The 16,112-nt window shown below is 38.6% G+C and overlaps 1 pseudogene; it reads right to left on the bottom strand.

Annotated features, from left to right (window-relative positions):
- LOC147401584 (homeobox-leucine zipper protein MERISTEM L1 pseudogene) overlaps positions 1–13,272 on the bottom strand; it is an 80,004-nt pseudogene extending 66,732 nt beyond the window's left edge.
- Between the last annotated feature and the right edge of the window lie 2,840 nt (positions 13,273–16,112).

Genomic DNA, 16,112 nt, shown 5'->3' with positions numbered 1-16,112 from the left:
AGGTAGTTCAAACTAGTAGGAATGGCTAACAGTTGGTCGTAGAAGTGGACCTGTTGGAGGAAAATCGTGACGCAGCATTGGTCAGATTAGAACACTACCATAAGAAGCTATAAAGCTATTTTAGTAAGAAAATCCACCCTTGACAGTTTCAGGAAAGAGATTTTATACTTTGATGAGTATTTTAAAACATGGCGAAACAGAATAGTGGCAAGCTGGGTGAAAATTGGGAAGGGCCATATAGAGTGGCAAAAATGGGCCAAAAGGGAGCCTGCTATTTTGTCACAATGTCCGGTCAGGAGCTACTTAAACCATGGAATGCATGTAGTTTAAAAAGGTATTATCAATAAATTTTTTGCCTTAGTACTTTCAGATCTTTGTGCAGGGATAAGCTGAGGAGAGGGATCCAGCCAAGATTTGGGTCTACGTGGGTCTTCTCTGCTTCTATTGGCAGAGTAAGAAGCTGGTCGGGGCCCAACTCGAACACAAAAATGCATTGTGTGGATCCAGCCGGGATCCAGACTTACGTGGGTTTTCTCTGCCTTTATTGGCAGGGTAAGAAACTGGTCGGGGTCCTACTCTGTCATGAGTTTCAAAATCACTAAAGTGGAATCCAATAGGGATTTAGGCCTATGTAGGTCTTCCCTGTCATCTTTGGCAGGGTAAGAAGCTGGTCGAGGCCCAACTCTGGTATGAATAACAAAAGTACTGTGTGAATCCAGCAGGGATCCATACCTACGTGGGTCTTTTCCACCTTCATTGGCAAGGTAAAAAGTTGGTCGGGGTCCTATTCTACCACTAGCAGAATAGTTAGTCAAATGTTATAGCCGAATGTTCGAGCAGAGTCAAAACCTTTTCCAAGGATAGTGACTCAAATAGCCGTTTGTAGAGTTAGCCCAGTAAAGATTCTACCAAAAGTAAGACTTACTTTAGGTAGAACCTAGGGGAAAAATATGATAAAAGTAACAAGCAGAGCTGATTGTTAAAAAATTGATCATTAAAGCAGACTGGTTGTTAAAGTAGAGTAGCAGTTTACGTGTAAGTAATACGCAGTAGGCAGTATGAAAAATCTATGAGTAGCTTAGTCAATGTGTATATGAGTAGTTTTAACCAGCGTGCGCATAAGCAGTATTACTAGTATTAGCAGAATAACAATGGGAAGGAGAAAGGCGTAATGTAGAAATACGCTGAATTAGAAAGCAGACTAGCAAGTGTGTGCAGCATAAAAGTGGTAAAAGTAAAGATAAATGTAGAATTGCAAAAATGACAGCAAATGCATAAATGCAAAGTTTTTTCATTAATAGTCAAGAAAAAGTACAAAGGAGAGATCCCAAAGTTGGGATAGTACAGAGAGCATAGCATAACAGTAGAGAACATGTCATTGTCCAATAAGGGGAGACTGACTAGCAGAGGGAGAGGTCTAAGAAATAGCATCTGGGGGATCAGCTTCAACAGTAGTACTTGAAAAGTCCGTTGCTTCACTTTGACCTTCGCCAGGGATAGGTGTCAGACTAGAAGGAAGAGTAGGAAGTGGACTGCTGGCTTAGATTGAAAAATCCATGGTTAGAGCAGGATTCAATTCTAAGGTAGCACCAGCTTCTAGGATATCGCCAAGAGTCTGATTGAGGATAGCAATGGGGTTTCCATTCTCATCCAACTAGAATGGGGGAATATGCTGGTGGTACTATCGTTGTTCTTTCTACCGGAGTTAATATTAATCTTACTTTTACCTTACTTGTGGGGCAAGTAGGGGATAGAACCCAAGAGAAAGGGGGAGTAGAGTTAAGCTAAGATGATAAAATTTGAATTAACCAAAAGGAATTAAAATTGATTTAATTTTGTATTTTTGAACTTATCAAGAAAATTTAAAGTTGTTGAAAAATGAACAAAAATAAATGAAGTTAAAAGCAAGTAAACTTATAAAATTAAAGTACCATTGGAGGTGGATCTATCTAAAACATGTTAATAAGTAACTCCTAGTCTATAGCTTTTTTATAACTCAATCGTAAGGACTTGGTATTAGCTCCTTAGATCGGAAAGTTTAGCAAATGAAATCAAATGAGGGAACATAAACTATCTATTTCAACTTTACTTTATCTTGATCTAATCTAAACATAAAGTATCTATATTAAGAATAAAAGGTGTAAGAAATCTTAAAAAGAACTCATGAGAATTTTAGATAAAAGAAAGGCATGAAACTAGAAACAACACAAGAAATTGCTCTAGACTTTTCCATTTTCCAATGGAAGGGAGCTTAGCCTAATGTCATCGTAAGAGAGAGAAGATAAGAGATGGAAAAACTTTTCTTCATTTCATGGAAAAACTTACAAATTTTTCTTCTACTACTTCTTACAAGACTATTTAATAAAAAAAAAAAATTAGAAGATAAAAATACAAAAATATAAGAGAAGAAGCTAAGAACCTTAGATTAAAGGAGTTTTAGATGAGAGAACTAAGAGAGAGTTTCTCTAGAGATTAATGCTCTATTTATAGAGAAAAATGTATGTAGAAGAGTTCAAAAGTATCCTCCACTTTGTTAGTACCATGTTTTGTCAATTCCAAGATTAGTCGTATGTTGTCATGTTGTAACTACTGGAAGATATTGTTCAAAACAAACGAAGAGTAATCAACATGCTTTACATCAATGACAAATCCGTAGTGTATCAAAACCAACCAAGGACAAGGGACATCATCACCCGCAGAGTATCAGAACAAGTTATTATCGAAGCATCTTTTGAGTATTCTAAGCTCATCCCAAAACCAACTCTATCTCAAGGAAAATAGAGGCTGTCGACAGGAGGGAAGGATCCACAGTCAGCCACTGATAGAACAGAGTGGAACTCAAGATATCGGTGGCAGAAGCATAATCTTGACGATTCCACCGACAGAATGGTCATCAGTTTCACCGATGAACAACTTGTCGGTCCCACTGACATCTACCGACAGAACAAAGTGGAACTCAAGGTATCGGTGGCAGAAGCTTAATCTTGTCGGTTCCACCGACAGAATAGTCATCGGTTCCATCGACGAACAACTTGTCGGTCCCACCGACATCCACCGCTAGAACAAAATGAGAAAACATCTATTGGTGGCAGAAGCATGGTCCTGTCGGTTCCACCGTTATAATGCTCATCAGTCCCACCGATAACTCTTGGAGGTTCCACCGACAAAGCTATCGATAGTGTTCAACGGTAACATTTTCGACCGTTAGGTTTGGTCGGTGCCACCTACAGGATACATGTGCCACCGACATGAAGCCGTTGAGTGCAGTTTCTATAAAATAGAAGCTCTAGGCTTTATTGTTGCTTTGATCAACAACTTCTGAGTTAAGCCCAAGTAAATAAATATATTTCTTAACAAAGTAAGAAGAATCGTTAGGTGAAGTCGAAACCATGCACATCATGCTATTTCATCTGAGTTGATCAAGCTTCACTAACTTCATCCTTCAAGCAGTTACATTCTAACATTGAGCTAGGCGAGGAGCCAAAGACGAAGGAAGTAGTGAAGAACCAAAGATTAACAAACTCACCTCATTCATCATAATTGTGAGTTTGTTTGTTTTACTTTAACTTCAAAATACTCTTGTAATAGTTTCCTTGATTTCCTCTTCAAAATCAAGTATTTGATTGAGTTGCGTACTCAAGTTGAGTGATAAAGGTTGCTGAGTTCTCGAAGCATAAAACTCAGACATTTTGAGTGGATGTGGTTCACTCAATCTTAGGGTTGCATAATTAACCCGAGAAAAAAATTGTATGTGTGGTTTAAGGTGAACCAAAAACATCATTTTTAGTAAACATCGAAGAACCATCGATTGGGGTTCTCTTGGGAGTGGACGTAGGCACAGTTGCTAAACCACTATAAATTGCGTGTCTTGTGTTTCTCTCTAATTTCTTTATCTTCATGCAAATCTGAACGTATATCATGATTGATCATTGCATGCGTAAATCTTTTGTTCCATGGATGATTTGGTGAATGCTTCAATAGAACAAATTCATTAAAATTTCAGCCACACTTAAGTGTTCACATTTAGAAGAATTTTTAATTAGTCCTATTCACCCCCCTCTAGGTCTATACAGTGTCAAAGCCTGTAATTTCACACTTTTTTTTGCACAAAAGAACAAAAGATGAGAACATGAGTTAAGGATTAGGACAGTCCAAAGTGGGTCCAAATGCTTTTACCTTGAGATTTTGATTCCAAAATACTGATTTTCTGCACAAGAAGCACACATAATCAGATTTATCTAGTAAATGAATTTATTTATGTATAATTAAGCCTAATTATCATCTAATAACATGCAACATGACCTTTCGAGGCATATCATGATTATTACCTTAACACGGAGAAATAGGGACAAAAATCAAGATATTTAGAGAATGATATTTCGACATATCATGAAAAAAAAACTGTCACTTCGTAGGCACTTCGACTGCATTTAGAGAATGCAGCAAGCATTTAAACCGTTAGGTTATCCCTAGTGGACGAGTTTGACTCGTGAGGGTTTGTAGAAAATATACTCACAAAATTCAAAACAACTTTGAAGTAAGAATAGTCAAAATCAAAACTTATATTGAAAAACACAAGTCTTTTGTAGTGTTGTTAGTTAATTGAAAGTAATGCTTGGTATAGAATCCCAACTCTTATTTCTTTACGACAAAATTTAGGCTTAAATTGACTTTTGAGCGATAGTGGTTCTAACTCAGAAATTTAAGAGATTTGATTTCCTAAAATGAGTTTCAACCTTCTAACTACTTAAGAATAGTTGGAGTAACTTAGGGTTTAATTCTAAACTTAGCATCCTATCTGGGGTAGTGAAAAGTGTGGACATTCACTTTAATATCTCTAAGGGGCTTTATCTGTAATATTCTAGTATACTCACATTTTTACACTTGATGGCTTTCACCCTACTGAAACTTTACATAAACTTTTAGATCTTTGATTCTTTTTCTTTGAGGGGTCTTTTACTTTTCTTGCTCTATTACTTTTTCACTCTTTTTCTAAGAAAAGTAGGCAGCCCTTTTCAAGGTACCCAGTCTAATTCAATGGTTACTATACAAGGTGTATACAACTCAGTTATGTTTTTCTTCTAATCAGCTAACTAATTGAACAAGGAAGTCAAAGTTCATCGGACCTAATTTTTCGTTAAACTCTAGGTAGAAATAAGGTAACAAATTCTCTTAATTCAGTTTATACTCTTGGTAACCTTATTAGAAGTGACTATAAACTAAAAGGTAACTTTGGTTTAACTTTTGCCTAAGAGAAACACAAATGGGGACTTCAGATCATAGCTTCCAATAAAAGACTAACTAAATATTTTTAACTAAGTGCTTAAAAATACAAGCTAAGATTTTGAGAAAAATACAACAAAGTCACCACCAATTTTATTTTATTCTTTTTAGAAATTTTAACTTTTTATGTTTTTTTTGGAATAAAAGAAGAAAATAATAAGTGGAAATCTGACCCATACACCCCCAAACTTAAACATTATATTGTCCTCAATATTTCAATATATACATGCAAAAGTAAAATTGAAATTGACAAAATGAAATGAAGTGGGTTAGATAGCACCTAAAAAAGACCCTACAATCTTGTTGATATTTAATACAATGTCCCTAGAAGTGCGTGGGTTACCTCCCAGAAGCGCTAAGTTTAATGTCTTTAGCCAAACGAAAATTACTTAATTTTGATAGACGGGGTCATCGAGGAGAAGAACTTCCTCCTACGAAATATACTCGACAAAAGGTTTGAAACGTTGGCCATTCACCTTGAAAATGGATCTGTCCTTAGGATTAAGGACTTCAATAGTACCATGGGGGTAAACTGTTTGAATAATATATGAGCCAGTCCACCAAGACTTGAGTTTTCCTAGAAAAGGTGGAGCCTATTATCATATAACAATACTTTTTGATTGGGAATGAAATTCCTCCTAATAATGTGTTTATCGTGAAAGAATTTGGTATGCTCTTTGTACAATTTGGCACAATCATACGAGTCATTTCTAATCTCTTCTAACTCGTCTAGTTGTAACTTTCTCTTCTCACCGGCTTTATCAAAATCAAAGTTGAGGTGCTTGATCGCTCAATACGTACGATGCTCGAGTTCTACAGGGAGATGACAGGCCTTGCCAAAAATTAACCGGTAGGAAGACATCCTTATAGATGTCTTGATTGCGGTCCTATAGGCCTAGAGTAAATCACTCAATCTCAAAGACCAATCTTTCCTTGAAGGATTGATTATTTTTTTTAAGATAGCCTTTATTTCCCTGTTAGAAACCTCCACTTGTCCACTTGTTTGTGGGTGGTAAGGTGTGACAACCTTATGCGTTATGAGGTATTTCTTCATCAACACAACAAAGATTTTGTTGCAAAAATGCGAGCCACCATTACTTATGATAGCTCGTAAAGTATCAAATCTTAAAAAGATCATCTCCTTGATGAATTTTAAAACAAACTTGTGATCGTTAGTTCTACATGCCACAACTTCGACCCATTTTGACACGTAGTTAATGGCAACTAGGATGTATTGGTAACCCTAGGAGATAGGAAAGGGTCCCATGAAGTTTACACCCCACACGTCAAAAATTTCGATGATCAAGATAGGATTTTGAGGCATTTCGTTTCTCTTGGAGATTTTTCCTAGTATCTGAAATCTATCACAAGATTTGCTAAACTTGTGGGCATCACGAAAAATACTGGGCCAAAAAAATCACATTGTAAGATTTTCATAGCAGTCTTCTTACCACTGAAGTGCCCTCTACAAGCATGATAATGGCAAAACTCTAAGATATTGGCTTGCTTACAGGTTGGAATACATCTAATAATTTGATTGGGATAATACTTAAATAAGCATAGCTCATCCCAAAAATACCATTTTGTTTTCGACAGAAGATGGAGTTTATCTTGGCTAGTCATTTTGACTGAAAATTGACTTGTAACTATGTAGTTGACAATGTCCGCATACCATGGAGCGTTGGCTTGAGAGATTTGCATAAGTTGCTCATCGAAAAAGATTTCAAAGATAGGTAAGGACTCCTCGGTTGGCTTATTAAATATCCTAGGCAAGTGATCAACTACGACATTTTTTGCTCCCTTTTTATCTTGGATCTCTAGATCAAACTCTTGTAAAAGTAGAATCCAATGGATTAGCCTTGCTTTAGCATCTTTCTTTGATAAAAGATACTTCAATGTTGCGTCGTTTGTGTAGATCAAGACTTTAGATCCTATGAGGTAGGGGCAGAATTTTTTAACGGCATAGACCACTGTTAGCATTTCCTTCTCTATTGTAAAGTAGTTAAATTAAGCATCGTTAAGGGTTTTACTAGCATATTGGTTGATGTTGTTTTTCGATTCACTGACCCAAAAGAACGCCTATTACACAATTCGAAGTGTCGCACATAACTTCGAATGGAATGGTCTAGTTTGGAGGTTGAATAATAGGTGCCGAGTGAAAGTGCCCTCGATCCGCGGAGTGTGCAGATCCGCTTTTGACCCTTGAGATTTGGGAGTCGCCACCTAGTTATTACGGTCTAGGAACCGAATTTTGACTCTAAAAGGCAAATAAACTAATCTACGAAATAAAAATACGGGTCCGGGGATCACGTTACGGGGTTGGAAGGTGTTAGGCACCATCACCGCCCGACAAACGCCGGTCTTTACTAATTCCCAAATAAAATTACATTGCTAACAAGACCTAAATAATAATAAAAAAATAAAAATACTTACATTTTCCGAGCGCAATGATTTTATTCCCTTAGATCTGATAAAATCGTTCCTTGTACCGTACTCCTTGCTTCGTTCTGTCTCCGGATCTGATTTCTGATCTCCGAGGCAAAGTATCTCTTTCTTAGATCTAGATTCTTCGAATTTTTTTTATGGATTTTGTAGTGTTTTTGAAGGGTTTCTAGGTATTTTTCAGGCTAAAATCGAAGTATGGGTATTAAGTAAGGAGTTGGGGCTTCAAAATTAGGATTTTGGGAAGGTTGTGGAGGCTTCTTCACCTACTTTTTCGAGAGTTTTTTCTTTGATACGAAAATAGGGTGTGGAGACTCCTATTTATAAAATTTTTTAAGAGAATTAGGGTTTGATTAGGGTTTCTTTTAGGGTTTCAATTAGGGTTTCAATTAGGGTTTAGACTTTGGTCTTATGAGATTGACTTGATTAGTTTAAATTAGGGTTTTGATTTAGGGTTTTGACTTTTAGCCTTATGAGATTGACTTGATTAGTGTTTTGATTTAGGATTTTGACTTTAGTCTTATGAGATTGACTTTAATACTTGACTTTAGTCTTACTTAATTGATTTTAATTTTGACTTTAGTCTTATTTGATTGACTTTAATATCTTGACTTTAGTCTTGTTTGATTGACTTTAAATTTTTGGAGAACCCCCTTCTATTATATCTTTAATTCTTTGGACCCCCAAATGGAGGGGTCCTTAAAGAAATATCTGCGAACCATCAACAATTTTGCCTGAAAGCCTGATTGATCGATTTTTTGATTCAAATTTTAAAATTAATTTTATTAATATTTCACTTTACATTATTTAATGATTTATTTATTAATTTTAAAATTTTTAATGATTAAAATTATGAAATTACCGTTTTGCCCTCGAAGAGGATTTTTTACGTTTTAAGTCGTTTTTCAATGTTCCAGGATGTTTTGGAATCAGTTTTTCGTAAGGAATTCAACGAGAATGTTGGTTTTTGTCATTTATTAAATTTTTGTGTGAAATGGTTGTGAATTTTATGAGGGGTATTTTCATAATTTTGTCAAATTTTGTGAAAATTGGCGAAGTGGTTTATTTGGTTTCGATTTGTTGTTTTATGTGTTTGAATGGGTCTTCCTAAGTGTAACGTAGGTTCTAGGGTTGTTTTGATGTTAGGGGTATTTTGGTAATTTGGTCATTTTTAGTGATTTTTATCGTGAAGCTTCTTTTTGGTTTGCAAGATGATGATTTCTATGTTTCTGGGGTCGTATTTTCCTGGCGTAGCATGGTTTCTAAAGTTTTGTCAGTTCGAGATACCTCATCCGGATTCCTGAAACATATCTGGTAACAAAACAAAGCATTGGAATAAACATCCATCATTGGGAACCGTTGCGATGGGGTTGACGAGTTGGTTAATCAGGCGAATGCAAAAATGGGGTGTCTACACCGAGGTTAACTCGAACTTGAGTTTATTGAATGTAGAGAGACATGACTTTGAAAAGTTGAAAGGAACATCATTTCCTAATAGTTCACATAAAGGCTTTGAGATTTTTCCAAAATCTTTAATGAATCTATGATAGAAACCCGCATGGCTTAGGAATGACCTAATTTCTTTGACCATTCTAGGAGGTGGTAATTTTTCGATTAGACCTACCTTTATCTTATCTACCTCAATCCCCTTAGTAGAAACAATGTGCTCTAGCACAATCCCCAATGTTACCATGAAATGACATTTTTTCAAATTGAAGACTAAATTGACCTCTTTGCAACGTACAAAGACCAAAGTCAAGTGATGGAGACATTCTTCATAACTTGATTCAAAAACTGAAAAATCATCCATGAACACTTCGAGATATTTTTCTAGCATGTCAAAAAATATACTCATCATGCACCGTTGAAAAGAAGCGAGTGCATTGCACAATTCAAAAGGCATGCGACGATATGAGAAAATTTCGAAGGGATAGGTGAAAGTTGTTTTCTCTTGATCAATTGTAGCAACATGTATCTGGTTGTGTAGACACCCCATTATTGCATCTACCTAATTCAATAATTTGTCATCCGATTTTGGTGGATTCCTAATGATGAATATAAAAGAACTCAAAGGCTTGTGAGTACCGCTTGATTCGTTCCGTTTCTAGTATTTTCATCCCCCTTACTCGTCACTACTCGACCTATAAATTTACGCGCGCTTAGGATCGCTACATCTTACACCTGACTTAAATGAGAATGCACCAGGAGGGGCAGGATTTCGAGGAAGTCTACATTTGCTTTATTTGTGGTTATGTATCCGACTTCGCATCGCAGAGTTCCCACAAATCAAGGAAAGTAAATGGGAAAAATTCACAAGAAAGGAAACATTGGTGGACTTTGCATCCATAGAAGACTGGAAGGACTGGCTCTCAAATTTGACTACACAAGATGTAAATTGGGATAGATTGGGATCAAGAATGGATGAAGGCACCGTGCTTGCTTCAAAAGGGTCTGATCATGTAATGCTCACTAGTTTGTTGAATACATCTTTTTATTGCCCAAGGATGATACCAAGACAGATAGGATTCCCTTCATGGATCCCAATGCTTCCGAGGAATCGACATCCTATTAAAGAGCTGACTGTGCACTTGGTAGAACGCATAGCTACTGCTTGGGACCATCGGTTACTTATTGAATCAGAAGATCAACAAGCATTCAAGAAGCAGAAGAGAGAAGTAGAAGAGCATGTAAGGTCCTAGATCGAGTCATCTTTGCTTTAAAAGGAGAGTCTCCTCATTTCTTTTGTATTCGCATTTGTCTCATTGGTACGATTTTTAATGAGAAGCCTCTTTTTTTAAGGCCCTAATTAACAATAAATCACCTCATCAGACATAAGTTTGATCAACACAACTTATCAATTATAATAATAAAAGCAAATGCTATCAAAAGGGACCAATTCTTAATTCACCTTTGATGGGGTTTCAGGATACTATTGCGCCCAAACTTAAGCGTCCGCCACCTGGTTGGAGTCGAGAGTCAGGTCGTTTGGAAAGAACATCAGTGCCAAGTGAACCATAAAAAATGGCTTCTGAATCTGAACTCGCGAAAATTCGTAAGATCCTGGCAGTCTTTACAATGGATATGAACAACATAAAAAACAAGGTAGAAGTACTAGAACAGATCTCTGAGTCAACAAGAGACCAGCCTGATGATCAAAGGGGCAAGGGACCAGAAGGTAGCACAGCTAAGAATCTGGATGAGGTTTATGAGCTTGATGGAAATGAGGAGCATTTTAATGAGAATCCAATGTTAGCCAACAGAATGACTCAGTTGGAAACAGCCGTGAAAAACATAAAAGGGATTGATGAAATTGCGGCAGGAATAGAGGCTTTGAATCAAATCCCTAAGATCCGTCTGTCCGAGAAATTTGTTATGCCAGAAATGGAAAAATTCAGTGGAGTAGGCTGCGCAAAAACGCATCTCAAGGTATATGTCACCAACATACGTACAATGGGCCTCAGTGATGAACATATGACATTATTGTTCCAGCGTACTCTATCAGGATCAGTGTTGCGATGGTTGATGTCCCAAGATTCAGCCGTAATTGGGACATGGGAAAATATGTCAAGGATGTTCTGGCACCAGTACAAGTACAGCACTGAAATCGAAACTTCTCGAAGGGATTTGGAATCCACTAAGCAGAAGAATGGGGAAACATTTACCGATTTTATTAGCCGCTGGAGGGCTAAGGCTGCACAGATGTGGGATAGACCATCAGAAAAGGAACAAGTGGTAATTATCTTGAAAAACCTCTCGCAGGGGTATGCCCAGCATTTAGTTGTCCAGTATCTCCCCACATTTGAATCCCTGTTACAAGCTGGAAGCCAACTTGAGGATGTTTTTGCCTCTGGGATTATTTCCAACTCTTCTAACAACAAAGCTAAAAAATCCTTCACTAATTCCAAACCCAACATCAACCATGCCTATATAGCCAATACTTCCACTACCCCAGTTCAACCTCCAGCTCGAAACAATAATCAGGCAAATTTAGGTAGAGCCCCCCCTCGACAGTTCACAAATCTAGGGATGACCCTCACGGCGGCCTTCCAGAAACTATTAAAAAAAGGGCTCCTCACCCCTCTTCAGCCTCGACCTCTACCAAACCCCCTGCCAACTTCACATAACCCTAACGTCTTTTGCGAATTCCATCAAAGCCCTGGTCATCATACTGATCGTTGCATCTCTCTCCGCCATGCCATCCAAAATCTCATTGATGATAAAAAAAGTCATCATTCGTACCCCAACACCACCAAATGTCAATACCAATCCACTACCTGTATATCAACCTCCACCAACATTGAATATGGTTTCAAACACCCAACTACCTAGTTATCCTCTTGTTGTAATATATTTCAATGATGAGGTCTATGCCACAAGCCATGAGCCATTTGATTTAACTGTAGATGAATCATACTGTCTATCCCCACCTCGCTACGATAGCTCATCATATAGCAGCCACCTCTTGGCACAAATGATCTCGAAAAGCCCATTCTCTGTAACAGATGAAGATCCTTACCTATTGGCCGAAGAAGATGAGCCATTTCCACTATCTTGTGATGAAGTCAAGCACATGACACGAGGAGGAAAATTCTTTAAGCCACCGGAACTCAGTGATGACAATCCAGCGGCCTTGGCAAGGAAGGAAAAAATAGACCCCATTCAGGAAACTATTGAAGAGGATGATATCGTGATCAAACAGTTAAAAAAGGCAGGCGCCAACATTTCAGTTTGGGATTTGCTCATGGCCTCCACAGCTCATAGGGAAGCTGTTCTCAAAGTATTAAGCGCATCCCAAGTTTCCCTCGACACATCTCCGGATCAACTAACCAGTATAGTAGGGGCAACCTATGCTGAAAATAGTCTATCCTTCTCAGATTCAGATCTCCCAAAAGAAGGGCCGAGCCACACAAAGCCATTGCATATTACAATTGATTGCAATGGAATGAGAGTCCCTCTAGTCTTGGTAGATAATGGAAGTGCATTAAATGTCTGTCCTCTGAAGACCGCGACTTGCCTCGGATTCAAGACAGACGACTTCAAACCAACTAGCCAAGGCATCAGAGCTTACGATAATACAAAGAGGGATGTACTAGGGACTTTGCAGTTACTAATATCCACAGGTATAACAGACTTCCCTGTGGAATTTCAAGTCTTGGATATTCAATCATCCTTCAACCTATTACTAGGGAGACCGTGGCTGCATCAGATCAAGGCCGTACCTTCTACTTTGCATCAGAAGATTAAATTCATCAAGGACGGTTTGGTGATCACACTTCATGGGGATGCCGAAATTATGGGGATTGTGAATGAAATAGAAACCAAGGATAAGTCATTGCCCGAAACTCAACCCAAAGAAAAAGAAATACAACTCAGCGAGTTTGAATTTGAAAATATTCATGCGGTTCAGTGGGACGATTTTGCGAAAGAGCTGGTACCTATCGATAATACATTCAGCTGTTGTGTGGCCAGCATGTTCAAAAGCATGAGATTCTTCCCAGGCATGGGTTTGGGTCGTAGACAACAAGGGATTAAAGCTGTACCAGCCATTCAAGAAGTAGTTGGGACATTCGGATTGGGGTACGAACCTACCAAAGAAGACTAGGCCCGATATTGGAAGATAAGAAAAGATAAGACGAATGCGAAGAGACAAGGACATGTTATCGACTTAATCAACATGAAGCCTTATCGCAAAACCCTGAATGGGCACTTTGTGAAAGCAGGGGAAGATTTCCCTTATTGTGGTTTTCCAGAACCCTTTATCGACCACGTCACGGGTACTCGCCAACCAGGATTTGAGATTTTCTTTGGGATGGGTTGGCTTGACAAGGAAGAAGATACAACATCTGAAGAATTTGAAGGAGCAGGTGATTGGCAGACAACTGTGGATTCACTCAATATCGCTCAGATGTTTATCGAAGAAGGAAATGTGTCAGTCCTGTCAGTCAAAAGTGGCATTCAAAACCCACAATCTGTAATCAAACCCGCAGTCGGGTCTCTTTCCAATTACCATGTAATGAGTCCTTTGTTGTATGTCGGGTCTGGTCATGATGAGTCTGTCGAGTCTGCAGTAAGTCCTGTCACCCCATCTATCTTTAATGAAATAGAAGAAGTTTCTGATTAAACCGAGTGCAATAATGATTTAACTGATAATTTGACTTCGAAGGATGAATCTTCTGATGAAGAAACTCCTATCGAATTAATTAAACTACTTGAACAAGAAGATGAACGTCGAGCTCAACCTGTAATGGAAGAAACAGACCTATTCAATCTCGGGACTAAAGAAAATCCTCAAGAGATTCAAATTGGAGTCACCTTATCTCCCGAGGAACGCGAAGGGATAGTGGATTTGCTCAGAAAGTTTAAGGACGTATTTGCGTGGTCGTATGAGGACATGCCAGGAGTAAGTACAGATATCGTCCAACATCGGATTCCATTGCATCCAGATGCTCAGCCTGTAAAGCAGAAACTCCGACGTATGAAGCCAGAATGGACTTTGAAGATTAAGGAAGAGGTCACTAAGCAGATCAATGCTGGATTCTTGGAAGTGGTGGAGTACCCAGAATGGATTGCTAATGTAGTCCCAGTTCCCAAAAAAGATGGGAAGGAAAGAAAGTGAGAATGTGCGTGGACTTCAGAGATTTATTGGTCGATAATACAGCAGGGCACGCCATGCTTTCTTTTATGGATGGGTTTTCGGGGTACAACCAGATAAAAATGGACCCTCGTGACATGCAAAAGACATCATTCATCACGCAATGGGGAACATTTTGCTACAAATCATGCCTTTCGATTTGAAGAACGCTGGGGCTACCTATCAGAGAGCAGCTACGACCTTATTGCATGACATGATACACAAGGAGGTCGAGGTCTATGTGGATGACATGATAGTGAAATCCAAAGAACGATCGGGACACGTCGCTGCATTAGAGAAGTTTCTTACAAGGATCCAAAAATACCAGTTACACCTTAATCATCAAAAATGCGTACTCGGAGTAACTTCTGGAAAATTACTTGGATTCGTAGTCAGTCAAAGGGGGATTGAAGTAGACCCTGGAAAAATCAAAGCTATACAAGAAATGGCACTTCCTAAGACTGAAAAACAGATTCGGGGGTTCTTAGGCAGAATTCAGTATGTCAGTAGATTTATCGCTCAGCTCACCAATGTGTACGGACCTATATTCAAGCTTCTCAAGAAAAATGAGCCCACAGTATGGAATGAGCAATGCCAAAAAGCTTTCGATCAAGTTAAGGAGTATCTCTCAAATCCGCCCATTTTGGTTCCACCTACCCCGGGTGAACCTCTCCTCCTTTACTTGTCAGTCACGGAAGAAGCTATGGGATGCATGTTAGCACAGTACGACAAAGACAATCACAAAGAGAGGGCCATCTACTATATCAGCAAGAAGATGTTAGAATATGAACAAAAATATTCATCTCTCGAAAAGACTTGCCTAGCACTAGTATGGGCTACTCAAAGGCTTCGGCATTACATGCTCTCTCATTCAGTCATTCTGTTATCTCGGATGGACCCCCTAAAGTATCTCTTTGAGAAACCGGCATTGACAGGTAGAACTGCACGTTGGTTGTTGCTGTTATCAGAATTCGATATTACGCATGTCACGCAGAAGTCTGTCAAGGGAAGAGCAATAGCGGAATACTTGGCGGATCACCCAGTGGCAGAATGAACAAGACCTATCGATCAATTCCCAGATGAAAATATCTTAAACCTTGAAGAAGAATTGCGAGATAAAGTATGGCGGTTATACTTTGATGGAGCGGCGAATCAGAACGGGTACGGAATATGGGCAGTCTTATTCTCTCCTGAAGGATGTCACATTCCGACTGCTATTAAGTTAGCTTTCTCCAATACTAATAATACCACTGAATACGAAGCATGCATTGCCGGGCTCGAGGCTGCTTTGAATCTGGGTATCACAGAAATTGAAGTATTTGGAGATTCAGCCTTGGTTATACATCAGTCGTTGGAAGAATGGAAAACTAAGGATGTGAAACCGAAGCCCTATCACGAGTATCTGCTAAATTTAGTAAAAAAGTTCAAAGCCATCTTGTTCCAACATCTTTCAAGGGAAGAGAACAGATTCGCTGACGCTCTGGCTACTCTTTCTTCGATGATCCATTTGCCTTCAGGCATGAAACTAAGGCCTATCACAATCGAAATCAAAGATAAACCTGCATACTGCCATCAGGTTGACATCGCTGCTCGACTCCCTGACAGAAAGCCATGGTACACTGACATCCAGAAAGTATTGGAAAGACAAGAGTTTCCAGTTGAAGCATCAAGGAAAGAACGGCAAACCTTACAGAAATTCCCATCCCAGTTCATCCTGTGTGCAGGAAACTTATATAAGAGGTCTTATGATGGAATT

Source organism: Akebia trifoliata, chromosome 5, assembly GCF_017979445.1.
Source record: "Akebia trifoliata isolate Shusen 1 chromosome 5, ASM1797944v1, whole genome shotgun sequence".
Classification (NCBI taxonomy): domain Eukaryota; kingdom Viridiplantae; phylum Streptophyta; class Magnoliopsida; order Ranunculales; family Lardizabalaceae; genus Akebia; species Akebia trifoliata.
This window is presented reverse-complemented; position numbering and strand designations above follow the sequence as displayed.